Source organism: Megascapheus bottae, chromosome 10 (assembly GCF_031878675.1).
Source record: "Megascapheus bottae isolate mThoBot1 chromosome 10, mThoBot2.hap1, whole genome shotgun sequence".
In the NCBI taxonomy this organism is placed as follows: Eukaryota; Metazoa; Chordata; class Mammalia; order Rodentia; family Geomyidae; genus Megascapheus; species Megascapheus bottae.
This window is the reverse complement of record NC_143518.1, coordinates 15,193,882-15,200,394: the sequence shown is the minus strand read 5'-3', so window position 1 is coordinate 15,200,394 and position 6,513 is coordinate 15,193,882.

Below are 6,513 nucleotides of genomic sequence, written 5' to 3'. Positions count from 1 at the left end.
AAGCAACTCCTTTCACAATAGCCTCAAAGAAAATAAAGTACCTAGGAATTAGCTTAACTAAGAATGTAAATGAACTTTTTGATGAAAACTTTAAAACCCTATAAAAGGAAATTAAAGCAGAACTAAGGAAATGGAAAAACCTCCCATGCTCCTGGATTGGAAGAATCAACATTGTGAAAATGACAATCTTGCCAAGGGCTATCTACAAATTCAATGCAATACCCATCAATATCCCAATGACATTCTTTAAAGAAATAGAACAGGCAATTCAAAATTTCATATGGAAAAATAAAAGACCCCATATAGCAAAAACACTTCTTAGCAGAAAGAACAGCGCAGGAGGAATTTCAATTCCAAGCTTTAGACTCTATTACAGAGCTATAATTCTCAAAACAGCTTGGTACTGGCGCAAGAACAGGCCTGAAGACCAATGGAATAGAACTGAGGACCCAGATATTAAACCACAGACCTATGGCCACCTAATCTTTGACAAGGGAGCCCAAAAAAAATTAAATGTTAATTCTTACAGAAAATACGTACAAATGAAAACAGCCCTATTGTGTTCAGTCCTTTGAGAGTATTACTGTAGATGATAGAATATCCTAACTACAATAATAAACGGTGCATTCCATAGCTTCAAATCCAGAAGAATAGCTAAATTAAACTGTCTTGAACAAGGAAAACATATGGTCAAATATGGATATTGGATTGTTAGCTAAAAAGAATTCAGCCTGCCTAGAGTGCAGAATCTTAGAATATATTTTTGAAAGTTTCAATAGCTAGAGAATAATGTCACACTTGTGCTTTTGAGATGGATGAAAAGCTACATCACTTTTCTAAACTTAGTAGGAATATTTCCTCACCAAATGCATTGTTCACATTGAATATTATGTAAAGTAAGCATTAATATGAGGATCTGTTACAGTACTATATCCTGGAGGTCCTTTCATTTAGCATCATACTATTTGGCCTTATGTATCTAGGTTTTGTTCTTGCTTGTTTATTGAAATTGGATAGGGAAAAGGGGAAAACACTATGAGTGGCAGGGGAGGGGAGGAGAGAAATGGGGACCATGACATGAAAAGAGTATCAATATATGTGAAGTAATGCACCTTCTATCTGGTGAATGTAATGTAACCCTTCTATTAATTACAATAAAAATATATGAATAAAAGAACTTTTCTGTACTTGTATGAGGTTTCACTTGAGTCAGGAGGATGTAATGATTCAGCTGTGATCATTTATAGTTCATCCCTTAGGGAAAATTTTTTGAAAAGTGAAAGCTTTCAAATGCCATATGTCCTAAAAAATCCTATTCACTTTTCAGTTATTTATCTTGATCTTTTGATCAACTAAACAAATTTTTCCTTTCTTTAAGTAATCACATCTTTGTTGATTTATTCAAATAGCAGGATGGCAAGTAAAAATAAGTGGGGACCAGAGATATGTGGAGAGAGAAATAGCTGGCAAACACTACCATAAACTCAGTGTACACACAGGCAAATTGAATTGGGAAACTAAGGAGAGACAGGGAGTACATAAATGAGTAGAAAAGACATGGAATGGAATTCTGAACAAGATGCATTATTCACGAAAATTGAGATGTTAAACTGAAACCTTTTTTATTGCTATCTGAAAAAAGTAATGAAATTAATTTAAATTAGTAAAATGAAAGACGATGATACCCACCTTCCCAGGCATCCCTTCATCACTCTGAACTTAATCTACCTCAGGATTTGCTGCATACAGATTTTATTGAGCTAGATTTTGTTGTATTAATTAGAACAAATTAACGATAATTTGATAGGTTCACTCAAGGTTCTAGATTATTTGTCAAAAATTCAAAACATTTCCATATATATATGACATTCCATAGTTTAAAATTGTTCTCATTCATGTTTGATGATATATATATAAATATATAAATATTATTTTCAGTTTTTCAAAAATATGTAAAATTTTAAGAACATGATCAGGTAAGTTCTTTTTGACATGATCTACTCTATTATAAATATATTTATATCTGTGTTTTTCTTCTGTTCTCATGGTTAAACTATAGTTGATCTCTTAAGGGGAATAATTCATTTATCCATGTTATTTCTGTTTTATGACACTCACTTTGTTAAACATTAAGATAATCTTGAAGGCAGCTTGAACATGCATACATCCTATAGGCACACAATTCATTATCATGGCTGAAATAATGACACCAGTGTTCCTAGAATCATTGAAATGATAAATATTTCAGTAGCAATGGTTTTGTTTCTTTGGATAATAATATGTAGCATGAAATTGGGTACAGTTCCTAGTCCACAAATCAGAATAAATACATAATATTATTTCCATCAACGTCATTCAGTAATTGGTCATAGTTATGACCAAGGAAAGACAGTAATACATGTATTATCATCTTGTACTTCAAATATAAATCCACATGATAGTTACAAAACTGAAGAATTGATAAACACAATAAAAATATAGCCAATGAAAACAGATGATAACAGTGGAAATGAAAGTTAATTGGATATATTAACTAAATTGTGGGAATTTAGAGAAAATATTTAGCTGTGGGGAAGTTTATTATTCAGCATAAGAAGAATGATTCCAAACATAAAATGAAAAAAATATTACTAGAGTGAAAAATAGCCAAGAGAATGGAACAAAATATTTTAGTTATTCATGCATAGGGATATTAAAACCAAGAATATATCAGAATCTTAAAAGAGGTAACAAGAAAAGCAATTTATCAATAAGCAGGCAAATCAATGGTATACATATATCAAGTAAAGAAATGTAAATGAACAACGTATTCATGTAAAAATATCCAACCTTTTTCTCCATCAGAAAAGGAAAGGTGGGGTAGGAAATATGGTCTAGTGATAGACTGCATGCCTAGCATGAACAAATCCCTGCATTTGATTCTTCCATACAACATGCACACTGTCTTTGAGCTTAGGACAGTGCCCAGGCCCTGAGTTCAACTCCTGAGACTGGCAAAAAATAAAATAAAATAAAAATAAAGCATGAAAGAAAAAAAACTGAAGGCTGTGACTATACTGAGATCTTAGATCCCATTTAAGTGTTTCTGGAATCAAGAAAACAAAACCATTAGTGACTTGGTGGGAGAAAGTAAGCAATGTGATTGGTGTAACCATTTTGGTCATCCATGTATCCTCAGAAAATTGAAAATAGTTTCATGCAGAAATTATGGGATCATTGTTCAAGGAGGGCCAAATGAATTCAGTAGATTCCTTTGGACAAATCACTGGACATGCTGGTATTTGCCTCTGTTGTATATGTGACATGGGAGAATTCTGACAGCTATGTTGAATTATGATTTTCTCTCAAAAATAACATAACTGGGCCTCCCAAGTGTGAGGCCCTGAGTTCATTTACCAGTACAGCCAAAAAATGAGAGAGAGAGAGAGAGAGAGAGAGAGAGAGAGAGAGAGAGAGAGAGAGAGAGAGAGAGAGAGAGGAGAGAGAGATTGTATTACTGTATGATATAATTATGCTACACCTTATGATATGTTTACATGTCACCTTATTATAGAGATAGATTAATATCCCTGTTTTTTTAATTGAATTAATAATAGCCAGGTTATGGAAGCAACGTTGAAGCTCATTCTTATATGAATGGCTAAAATAAAATGTAGCATATACATGCCATGGATTTTTTTTCTGTTTAATCAGGAAAATGTATGGGAATTGTGATCTTAACATTAGTATTCCATCCACTTTCATATTTTTGTACACTAAATAAATCAAAACATAAAAATCAGCATAAGCACTATTTATTTCAGTTGTAGTTTTTAACATTTCCACACAAGTAGGCCTAGCAATCAGAAAAAAATATAAATATGTTACAAACATACTTTAGCAAAAATATTTATTATAAAATTAGAATTATCTGGGGGAGGTTCCACTCTGACCTGAACAATGTTATCATTTGTTTGAAGGAACCATTAGAAATTAAGAAGCATCAAACTTCACAGGGTCCAGAACTTCACTCACTGCACTACTGAATGGACTGTAGGGTGTTCTACCAAACTACATTATCAGCATGGAAACAGGTTTTCACTAGTATTCTTTATAATTAAAAAATGTAAGTTATTAAATTAAAATTATGAAAGTTTATTAAGGCAGTTGCACTTATTTAGACTATGAGTTCTTTTTATTTTCAAATTATATTTGCCAATTATTTTCTATATTTATGACAGCAATATAATTAAATGTGCAGTATACGTATCAAATAATTTCTAGACCATTGGCTGAATAAGCTGTATTTTAGTGTAGCAATATTTCTATGACGTGTGATTATTGCTTTTTATAGAAATAGCAGTGAAGCAAACAAATATTTGAGTGAATTTTAATAGATCTGGTAGGGCTATTAAGTTTTTATGAAAATGTAACTTTAATATTTTACCCTTGTAAAGGTATAAAAAGTATGTATAATTTATAACTACAAAGATTGTCTTCCTATCAGCAGTTGACAAATCATGTAATTGTAATATTCCAACATGAGACTCAGTAAAAAGAAAAATTGTGATAGAATAAAGTATTTTACTGAATAATATTCAATGGCAACTTATAGCAATTTTTAGCTATTCTAGATGCATATATATTAATTGATCTGACAGAAAATGTAAGAAGATTTAAAAAATATATAGTATTGAGCACAAATATGACTAATATCATCTAGCTACTTTATACTGAGATCTGATTTATCAGTTATTTGGAACTTTCAGATCTTATTCTTCTATAAAATGCTACTAAATTCTTTCAGAATATCTATCTATCTATCTATCTATCTATCTATCTATCTCATACTTTTGTTACTGTTCATTGTTTCATATTTGGCAGTGCCTCCACTAACTACCTGCTTATTTGAGTTGCATAATGCTAGGAAGCAAATTGCCTTTTCCCTGAACAAATATATATATATATATATATATATATATATATATATATATATATATAGAGAGAGAGAGAGAGAGAGAGAGAGAGAGAGAGAGAGAGAGAGGGTTAGTTGAATTCCTTAGTGTGGAATTCTTAGCACTGTAAAAATGTGAAAGTGAATGGAAGCACACAGAAGTGGTAATATTTGGTCATTAAAAGACACTAATTAGCATTCTATTATTCCCTGCCCTGTAATAGAAAGAGCCACAAAATGAACTCTGCGATTACATTATAGTTTTATTCCAAATTAACAAAAGAAGTGCAAAGTAAGAGATTAATTTTATAGTTGCAGTTATGCAAAATCATAATACAAAATTTCTTTGATTTTACTTGGACACAAACATGGCCTATTTAATAGCAAGAAATGACACGTGGTTACAGATTTCAAATTTAAAGATAGCTGACATTTTTATGTGGGTATATAATTGTAAAATTTGAATCAATACTAATCTTTTTACATGTCAAAGTTCCAATTATTTTAACATCACAGTAATCACACAACCTTAACCTCATTTCCTATTATGTCTTATCTCGTTTCTTTTATTTTCTTTGTAATTTCTTTCTGAATAACATTTGGGCATTGGTTGCATTAAACGACAGCAAAACTGCCTAAAACAATTAATGTTTATGTCTAGATATCTAATTGATCCTAATCTAACCACATGAATGCCTGCGTTTGAGTTACAAACTTAGTTATTTTCTTCATAACTTCGTTCATCTGCATCTTTTACCTTTCCTCCCAACATTAGGTGTTAAAGCAATGGCTTTGAACATGCTGGGTAGGTGTTACGTTACTAAGACACAGCCTCAACATTCTCTACCCTGCTCCGCTCCTTTTATTTTTACTGTTTGTCATAATTTTGAGGCTTGAACTCAAGACCTGGGTTTTGTCTCTGAGCTTTTTTTTTTTTTTTTTTTTTGCCAGTCCTAGGCTTGGGCTCAGCACTCTATCTCTTGAGCCTCAACACCACTTCCAGCTTTTTTCAATGTACGTGGTACCAAGGAATCGAACCCGGGGTCTTTGTGCGTGCTAGGCAAGCACTCTACCACTAGGCCAAACTCCCGGCCCCTGTCTCTTAAGGCTAGGACTCTACAAATTAAGACACAGCTCTAATTTTGACATTTTTGGTGGCTAAGCCTGAATAAGAGTCTCATGGGAATTCCTGCCGAATATGGATTTGAACTATAATCCTTAGATCTCAGTCTTCTGATTAGCTAGGAATACAGGCAGCAACCATGTTCACTCAGTCATTTTATGGTCTCCTCTTCTCCTCCTCTTCCTCCTCCTCCTCCTTCTCTTCCTCCTCCTTTATCTTTTTCTTCTAGAAATCTCTTACTATGTAATCCAGGATGTCCTCAGATTTACAATTGTATTGCCTCAAACTTCACATGCTGGATTACAGGTCAGTGCAGCCAAAACTGGTATCTGCATTTTTTTTTCTTTAGGCATGATGCCCACTGGACTCAGATTGCTAATTGATTTCTGTTAAAGTAGGCAAGTGATCAACTGTGAATTTTTTGCCTTGTTCCTAGTACAATGAATGTAATCGCATT